Raw genomic sequence first — 10,751 nt, forward strand, 5'->3', positions numbered from 1 at the left:
CTTTCACAGGCAGACCCCAAAGCTACATCGTTTTGGGGTAAAATGGGGACGGTTGTAGTTTTGGGGTAAAATGGGGACGGCGACACTTGTTTTTTAGGAGCATCTAATAGCTTGAAATATTATTCCAGTAACATCTAATATTCTAAAATAATTTTTGATGAGTTTAGCATTCTAAAATATTTTTCCAACAGAATTATTAAACTAATTTTGAGTGCAATTTTATTCTTAGTTTATTTTTTTTTTAGTAGCAATGAGCACTCTAAACATAAATTATTGAGTGTTACTAAAAAATATTTTTGTTGCTAAATGTACCAAAAATTAGTTCAAGATACTAGATGTTACTGAAAAATATTTTAAGGTGCTAACTGCTAGATACTAAGTACTATTGAAAAAATATTTTAGACTATTAGCTATACTGGATGACATTAAAAAAATATTTTTAAGTGCCAAATGTACTAACAATTATTTTAATATATTGGTTACCACTAAAAATATACTTTAATAAGCTCCTACATACTCTTTAGAAGGAAAACAAAAGTGCCCACTATCCCCCGTTTAACCCAAAAAAAATGGTGTAGTTGTGGGGTGGCGGATGGCTAACAGACCTGAAAGGAAAAAGAGGGAAGCCAGACGCTTCTAAAATATTTTTCAGTAGCGTCTAATATCTTAAAGTAACTTTTCATACATTTAGAGCTTAAAATATTTTTTTAGTAACATTTGGCATCTTAAGTTTAGGGTATTTATTGGTACTGAAAATACATTAAGGATAAAATTGCATTAAAAATTAGTTCAACAACTCTATTAGAAAAATATTTTAGGATGTTAAGTACATTAAAACTATTTTAAAATATTAGATGCTATTGGAATAACACTTCAAGCTATTGATGCTCTTTGAAAAAAAAAAAAGGGGCGTCCCATCATCATTTTACCCCCAAAACGGTGTAGATGTGGGGGGAGAGGACTGCCCGCCCGCTTCCTGGAAGGAAAAAGAAGAAGCCAGGTCCTCCTCCCTTCGCGCCTGAAAGGAAACCTCGCCTCACGGCCCACGCTTCTTCCCTTTTTAAGCTCACGACTTCACCTTCACGCTATGGTTATGTGGAGAGCTCGTGCAGCTTCGCCTGTGTTTTCAAAATGTGCGTGTGAATAATATCCACGAATAGCATATAGAAGGAAAATTGGTTGAAGGGGACCATAATCAGTCAGAAGATAATTTGTTCAAAATAGAGAAAGTAATAAGCAAATCCCTTGTACTACCTTCGGTACTTAATATAAGAGTTAATTGACTAATTTGAGTAGATTAAAAAATTTAATTAATTTAGTTATTTGTAATAAAGGGATATTTTTTTTAGGATCCCATTGCTAATCATATATATTAACTAGAACTAATATTTGATGGAACATTTAATATGTGTAATTACTATAAGGACTACTTTAGAAAAAAGAGATAAATATGATAGACAACATGGATTAAAATCTTATATTTATGACTAAATTGAAAGTTAAATTAGGTCTTACATTAAGGATCGGATGTAGTGAGCAAATTTAATACTCATTTGAGTGTGCTAATTTTGTTAACCATGGAAAAATTTCAAGAGACTGGTGTTATTTCTTACAAATGTAAAAGACCAGAATACCATTTTGGTTATTTTAATTACCAACAGATGAGCATATTCGGTCAACAGTTCATCTGGAAGAGAGGCAATAAAAGTATGCCTGAGATTGACATCATTGGCTCCTCCAAGCATGTAGTATTTTTCAGACATTCTTTGGAAATGTTTCTGCAAGTCTCTTTTGTCAACAACACTTCATCTCAAAATATTCGAATATTTCAAATTCATGACAATTAATTATTTGGTAGAATTCATTTCTCCCTTTGAAAAGCTAATCTTGCCCACTTACGCCACTTTATAAAAGCCACCATATACATTATACTGAGCAGAGTCTATGATCCGAGAAGCCTCCCAAATCTCTGGTCCTACAACCACCTTTTGGCTTTGAGTAGGTTGGTTTGGAGGTGAAGGCAAGAACATGGGCAACTCACGGAGCCTTCCAATTATTTATGATTCTGAGTAATACAGATGGTCAAATGAAGAATTCTGCGAGCAGTGTGCTCTCATTTACAGTGCAAAAGGGTATTCATACCCGTCAGGATCTTGCACCTTTTACTATAGAGCAAACCATGACAAGGTGATTATCACCATGGATGATTGCTTGTGTGATGGTAATCGCGTCAGAGTAAACATAGAAATCGTGGCTGTAAGAGACGAGAACAGGCGTTTCAAGTTTGGTGCTGTTAAATACAAAGACTCTGGTACCAGATACGAAGAACGAAGGCGATCGAATACAGGCCACCAGGTACTGTATGTGATGTATGAGGATTCATCTTGGCTCAGTTGGGATGTGTTGGGCATGCGTAGAATAACTGCGTTTCAGGAAATGAAACACTAACTTTGAACCTTAATATAAGACCTCATTTTACTTTTATTTTAATTATTAATATAAGATCTCGTTTGATTTTTATTTTACTTCTAAATATAAGACCCCAATCCACTTTGTCTCTCATATTTATGTATTTTTTTTTCAAAAAAGTCCTTCCAATGATGATAGTTCTAGCCAATATATTTGATTAACAAGGATATTTTAGGAAAGATAATACTTATTCATTACAAATAACTAACTTAACTTGTTTCCTTAATTTTCTCAAATGAATCAATTAGCTCTGTTTCCTTAATTTTCTCAAATGAATCAATTAGCTCTTATAATGAGGACAAGAGGTAGCATGTACTTTATTTCCAAACAGGATTTGGGATGGATAACTTATATGGGCATGATATGTCGATCCACTGTGATCATTCGAAGGGCATTTATTTGAAGTTTTTAAAATTTGGTCCGAACAGTTGTAATAAAAAAATTAAAAAAAATTTGCTCTATAATAACATTCTGTAGCTAAGGGTGGAAATAGATCAAACGACTTGTCAGGAACTTCTAGCCTAGTCTACTTTTAGCCTGATTAGGCTAGGCCTATTAAAAAAACACATAGGCTTAGGCCTTTTTAAAACCTATTTTGCCTAACAGGTCAGGCCTAAACTTTATAAAAACCCTATAAAGCCCATCAAGTGGCCTGAAATTGTTATGAATTTACATTCACAATATCATATATTTATGTTTAATCATGTTAAAAGTAAGTCTTGAAACAAGACTTGTAGATTACAAGTAGGGCTAGAAATAGGCTAGCGGCCTATGGCCTGACTTGTAAATAGCCTAGTTTATTTAGATATCAGAACAGGTTCAAGCCTGTAAAAAGGCCTGTTTACTTTATCAGACCAGGTTCAGGCCTACTAATCAGCCTATTAGGCTTGTTAGGCAGCCTGGGCCTTTTATCTTTTTTTTTTTAGGTTAAAATTGTAAATGGATAGGAGGAAATTTGCTATTCTGATTGGTTAATTAAAGAAACTCCACCCACATAAACGTATTATCCAGAGCTTATTGTATGCTTCATTTCATTTCCATTCTCTATAATAAAAATAATTGATGTATGTACAATGACACATATTTAAACAGAGAAAGAAAACATAAGTGCATAAAAAAATAAAATAAAAGTATCATTCATTTATTTGATTTATGCTTTTCATATTAATCTTATATAGAATATATATTTATAGAATTGACCTATTATGTTTTACACTGTATATATGTGTACTCAATCTAATTCTTATTATAATAGTTGTTTAATTAATTTAAATAAATAAATAAATAATAATAAATGTAACATATTTTTTAAAAACAACCATGTGTAACAAGAGGATCAAATAACATTGTTAGTAAATTAGTTTGAATGATAAATTTAAAATATAAAAGGCATTAATGACATTTTATATTTTAAATTAGATCTAGTCATCAAGTAATTTTTATACTAGAGATGGGATGAAGTGATATTTTTATATAGAGTGAAATTATGTTTTCTAATAATTTTTCATATTTGATTTTTTTTTGTCTAAGGGAACTCGTTTTACAAATTATGTTAATTTAATAATTTTAAATTTTCTGTTTGTATTTTAGATAAATTAAGTTGAATTATTATAAGTTTAAATTGATTTATATATGTTTAAAATTTGTTAATAAAACAGATCTTTTAACAGGTGATCAGGTCACAGGTCAGGCCAGATCACATATCTCATCACATATCTCATCGCAAGCCAAGCCTGTTAAAAATAAGACATGACGTGCTCTGTTTTCACCCTCGAGTTACAAGTTGGCGATCCTGCCACTACGCCAATGCAGTTTTTAACTATCCATTGCGCGCGATTTATAATTTTAAGCCCAATTACTTAAGTTTGCAAAAAAATTATTTGCTCCAGCCTTACTCTATACAGAGCGATTTATCCTTCGTTTCAAGCTGGCCGCCACTTGAGCTCTCCACCTCCAGTCTCGACTCTGTTCTCCCTTCTCCAAGTCTCGTGGGTGCCGTTCACCATCTCCAGCTCCGGCCTCGCACGGTCGGACTTCACAAGCCACAGTATCACCGTCGTTCACTCTCCAGATCCGAGCTTGCACGGTCGGCCGTTCGCACATCATACCAATCTCCGGATCTAACCTCTTATCCTCCTCAATCCTCATTTAGCTCGTGCGTCGTCAATAGGTAAGCTTTTTGTTACAAACTAAACTTTGATAACTAGAACACGACTTTCTCTCGTCCATCGTATTCAAATAACAAAAGCGGTCGACTGTTGATATGATTTCATTATTCATGACAGAATCGTAGAAATCTGAAGTCTGAATATGATTATATACATTCATGGCAGAAATCGTTGAAATCAAAAGTCAACGCCATGAATATATATATATGTACCCATATATATATATATATATACACATATTCCCATACACGCACATATATATTCATGGCAAAAGTCGCAAAAATCTGAAGTCACCGCCATGAATATATATATATATATAATATATATGGAGATTATCAGATTTTATCAAAATTTTAATCATTCAGTGCCGTGCTGTGCTGTGCTTATGTTTTATAATTTTTCATTGTTCTTCCTTTTCTTGTTCTTTTTGGCATGCCACGTTTATAGATTCTACAATAGCCTGTGTTGTGCGAATGGATTAAGATTTTATCATAATTTTCCTACAGCAAACTAGGAATTTTAGTGCTGTGGGTTTTTTTTTTTTTTAACTTTTGATTTATCAGATTTCTTACTCATTTTCCTGGAGGGTGGAAGCATTTTTTTAATCGTTCAATTGTTACATGCTAAATTGCTAATATATGCATTATGATTCATTGCTAATATATTATAGATTTCATTTCTTCTTTTTGAGGTGTTCAAACAAGAAGAAATTATGTTCAAATTTTGATGATGTGTGGCAGATAGCTAGACTTCTATTTGGTCAAAATTATTGTAATTGTAATGAAACTTGTTCCGTTGCATTTGGTATTATCTTGCTAATTAATTAGATTATATTAGACTGTGTGTTGTATTTTAGATAATTTTGGATTTTGTTATTATAATTTTGAATTTATTTTTGCATATATAGCCTGTTCCCGGCCTGTTTAAAGGTTCAGGCCTGTTTTATATGGAAGCCTATTTTCGACCTATTTGAAGGTCTAGACCTGTTAGCCTATTTATAGCTGTGTAAAAAAATACAGGCTTTTTAACTGGATTTAAATCAGGCCAGACTTTTGATCAACACTGATCAAGGGAAGAAAAGAGTAAAACGGAACCTTGAACGGTGGAGGAGCTTTTATACCTTCAGCAATGTGTTATTCGTCCAATTCTTCTTGGCTGTGTTGTTGTGTTGGCTTGTGGTGTGAGTCTTCGTCTCTTTCTTCTTCTTTGATGCTGCTGTGCGATGGAGGCAAGTGAATACTCTTGCTTCTATTTCTTTGTTAAGATTTACTGAGTGTGTATGTGTTGAATCATAAACATTTTTGCTCTATTGTGGCTGTTGTGGAATATTTTAAAGCTGAAATTTGTTTAATTATATGCTTGGTGAACTTGCATGATTATTGTTGAACTCAATTCACTGGCCTCTATTTCTCTGTTCAGATTTAGTGAGTGTGTATGTGTTGAATCGTAAACATTTTTGCTCTATTGTGACTGTTGTGGAATGTGTTAAAGCTGAAATTTCTTTATTTATATGCTTGGTGAACTTGCATGATTATTATTGAAGTCAAGGTGTTCGTAGAAATGTCTAGGAAAAGGATTTGTTGTGGATTGACGTTGAAACTGAGAGATAGCTGAGTTTTATGATATGAGGGAGAAATATAATAATTTTGAGTGTTGTTTCATGTTGAATGTGAGTCTGATTTAGTTGAAAAACTCATTTACAAGAAGCTTTGTTGATACGTGACAGAGAATTAATGAATTGCCTAACAACGTCCATCTAAATAACTGGACTTTCTAGTTATGGTAGCTTTTAACATTCTGCTCCATATGGGATTGTTCGTGGACCCTTTGTCACCATGCTGGAGTTTGAAGATCCTGTAGTAATTTACTTGAAACTTGTAAAGGTAATTTGGAATCATTCTTTCTTTCTCTAATACTCCATATTTTTTGATTTATTGAAATGAATTTTGAAGAGTAATAGGAGGTTCATTTGTGAGAGAGCAAAAGGTACGTGGTTGATTTTTTGTTGTTGTTGGAATCTTCCTTGGTGTGAGACTTATGAATTTACGTAAGTTCTGTTAAAAAATTTAAAAAAAAAAAAAAACAAAGAAGAAAACTTGATATGGATGACTATACATACTAATTTTGTTTTAAAAAGTTTTTAAAGTAAACCACATGCCTCCGTGCTCTCAGCTAGAATGATGCCTTAGATACTGCGTATGTTAATTCTATTTTAACAGAAAACATAATTGGTTTAGATTTTGGTAATATTGTTGTGAATGTAAGAATTCTATATGTCCAGATTTAAAAGCTGGTCATTAAGCTTTGAGACGAAGTGATTTTGTTTCCATATTGATTCTGTTGCATAAATGATATTCTGGTGTGAAGCAACTACTACCATGCTTCTGGCTGTATCAAACGTTGTTCTTCTTGTTTAAAATACTCAGGTTGTTAAGGATGAAGAAATCAACACTTGGCTTGGTTGTAAAATATATTGTTCAAAATATGCAAGTTCTTCTTTGAGTAAAGAAAATAGTCATTTGATGTTGATTTTTGTTTCATGAAATTGTTTTTCTTTCTACATTGGTGCTGAGTTAACACGGAAACAGTAACTCGTGAATGTTGAATGATCAAAACAAATTATCTTCTTGTTAAATGCACGGGCTTTACTTCAAACTAAAGGCTACTAAATTACTTTGGTGTTGCATTGTAAGCATGAGTCCTATTATGGGCATAAAGACATCTAAATGAGCATGTTGGAACATGACCTGGTTGTGGTTATAGTAATTGACCTGGCCATGTTATTTTGAAAGTCATCATCCTTTATTCTTTGCATCCAGAACTTGGGACTAACTACTAGACATATTGATTTGGTTTTAAGTTTCTAAATGGATCATATAATCATAAACTTTTTTGAACGCCCTGGGGCATTTGATTGTAGTGAGTTGGACTTAAAAAGAAAATAAAATGGGGGCAATCTATGCATGCAGAGTTTTGAGGGAAAGGCTTTAGTTGGGTTGCGTGCATGTATGATTGGGATTGATCTGCAAAAGTGATTGTTCGGTTATGATTTTCATGAGGATTTATGATAATACGGTGTGGTTTTTGTGCCATGATTTTGCAAGAGATGTATTCTTCCCTTTTGTAGATATGTGAATTTTGTTTTGACCCGAGCATATAATAGCTTGCCTCTGGAAAATTTTGTTCTTTTAGCTCAAATGTGGAGTTTCACCTATAATTTGGCCTCTCTTTGTTCTTTGATCATCATAATATGATTCTTAAGCAACTTTTGTCTTCAAATCCTTCCACAGTACTTCCAAGTGGCTTGAGACTTTAACTATTTGACCAAATTAACCTTGCAAAAGGGTAACCTCTATAAGCTCAAAAATAATAAGGATTAAAGCTAAATTATGCACAATTGTATCAAAGAGTGCGTAAAACTTAAAGAAGAAGTGGTGAAATGACATGAAATTCTAGAGGATCTCTTTCCAATGAATTATGTACTTTGATTTTGACAATGGACTCTAGGAAGAGATACTCACGACCAATCACTTGCTGTCTCACCAACCCTCCCCAACAAATACAGAATGCTGGTTGTTAACAGCAATACTGTTAGCTTTTAGCACATTAGGATTTATTTTGAGCTCGCTTGTTATTCGTGGCTTCGGCTGTGCTTGTATTCGTGGCTTCGGTCATGTTTGTATTCGTGGCTTTGGTCATACTTATATTTGTTGCTTCGACTGTGCTGTATTAGTGCTCTATGGTTAACATCAAGTTTGCTTGATACTTGTGGATTTTGTATCCCGGCTTGTTATTTGTTCTGTTGAAGTCCTCAACCAAAAAGTGTTTTCATACAATTTCGTAATTTTATTTTATAAATAAGTTGTTTAAATACTTAACTAATTTTGTATATTGAAGGTGTCTTACATATTTTCTTTTATGTTTTAATGGTTTACTTAGAAGTTGAAAGAAGCAACAGTTAATCGTTTATTTCTCAGAATTGAATCTGCATAATTTATTCTTTTGACATTTATTTTATCTTATTTTATTAATGGGACATTATTCACCCTTAAATTATTGGGGCATCATATAGTACAGTTGATCCTGTTTCTCCTGCTTATTATTGAAGCTTAATATACCACTGGCTCGGATTTGAATTGCACGTTGGAATATTTCTAAGTGGATGTAAAACCTTTTTTTTTTTTTTGAATATATGTATGATTTAGAATTGATAAATGCATTGTGAAATTATGACGGTAGAAATGATATCATAATTATTATACCAAGCGTTTAATGGGTGGTTTTAAGACTTAAGAAATGTGAGTTTTCTTATCTTCTGTGCTGGTTACCCTAATTTTTTCAGGGCATGACAATACATCAGGTATGCCTCCGGATGATGTTATTGTAATCGCATATACTCCTCCGGTCTTTATTATAAAACCCTATTTGACTTTTTATTTGGTCCTAATTATAAGACCCCAATCCATTTTGTTTCTTATATTTATACATTTTTTTCCAAGATAATCCTTCTAATAATGATAGTTTTAGCCAATATACTTAATTAGCAAGGATATTTTAGGAATGACAACACTTATTTATTATAAATAACCAACTTAACTTACTTCCTTAATCTCCTCAAATAAGTCAATTGGGTCTTATAATTAGGACTGGAGGAGTAATGTTCCGAATGACTTGGAGATAGAAGATTGGAACGGTGTTGGAGCTCCTGGTCGCTATGATGATGATCGCCCTTCACCAAACGTTTTAAATTTTGGGAATTTTATTTATAATTAGGGGAGTTTTGCAGGCAATAGCAACGGCTGTATCAACGATAACAATGGTCGGCCTCAGACCAACGTTAACCAATGAAAATTCCAAGCTTCTGCCGTGAAACATAGCAGATAGAGCTAAGAATCAGGATCGGCCTGGCTCTCTAGGGCCGACCCTTCAGGGCCGGCGGGCTTAAAAGGGCCGGCCCTTCAGGGCTGAAATTTTAAAAATACCCCCAATTTGTTAGGTCCGGCCCTTAAACTACAGGGTTAGGGTCAGCCCGCGGGCTTTTGGCCCGTTTAAGGAAAAAAATACTATTTTTTATATTTATCATATATTTCATTGATAAAAGACATAAATATGAATAAAATTAAGTCATAAATATAAAATATTATCATATATAAATAAAACATTCATTAACAAGATAACAATATTTAAAAGTTTTATCTATAATGCAATTGTGCAATAAATAAACACTATCATTAATCTTTTGAAACTTCATCATTACTATAATTAATTATTTTTTTTCATAAGTATGTTTTTCTTTCGTAACAAAAATATCAATTTTTTCTTCTTTATAAGAATTTTATTTTTAAATTTTGCAATCTAATATTATTTTACTTTAATGTGAGAAACATTGTTGTTGAAACTCATGAATTTCTAATTCAAATTATAGAATCACAAGTTATATAAGTATAAAAATATTCTATTATCAAATATATATATAGTTTAAAAATATCAACGCATATAATATAAATCAAATCATTATTAAAGTTCAAATTAACCCATTTTTTAAAAATTTAATTGGATAAATTATTGTCTAAAACTAAATTTAATTTTAAAATGATAATAATAACTAAATATTTGAAATATTATTAACAATGTAAAAAATTAATAACATTAATATTATATAAAAAAATTTAAAAAATAAAAAAATTATAAAATAGCTTAAAAGGACCGGCCCTTTTAAGCCCTCGGCCCTCCAGGGCTTATTTATCATTTTAAGAGGAAAATATCAAGCTCGACCCTCATAATTTCAGGGTCTAAAAGGGCCGACCCGACAGGTTCGACCCGTTTTCCTGGTTCTAATAGCAGATAAAGAATCATATCTGGGTTTTTTTCTTCTTCTATCATGTACCTATTATATTCAATAATTTTCCCTTTTATTTTGAACTATTAGATTTTAACAAATATAATTATGATATTCTTTTTATCATGTGTCTAAATTATTCCAAAATTAACAAACATGCATAAAGCATCTGAAAATTTGGATCATTCAAATTTGATATGAGCAGAGAACCCACTTCTACTATGGATAAACTTTCTGAAAGATTTTTATATCCAAAACACCAATGACTTTAATGA

This window comes from Neltuma alba, unplaced genomic scaffold (assembly GCF_004799145.2).
Source record: "Neltuma alba isolate B1F8T4 unplaced genomic scaffold, ASM479914v2 tig00013110_pilon, whole genome shotgun sequence".
NCBI classification, from domain to species: Eukaryota; Viridiplantae; Streptophyta; class Magnoliopsida; order Fabales; family Fabaceae; genus Neltuma; species Neltuma alba.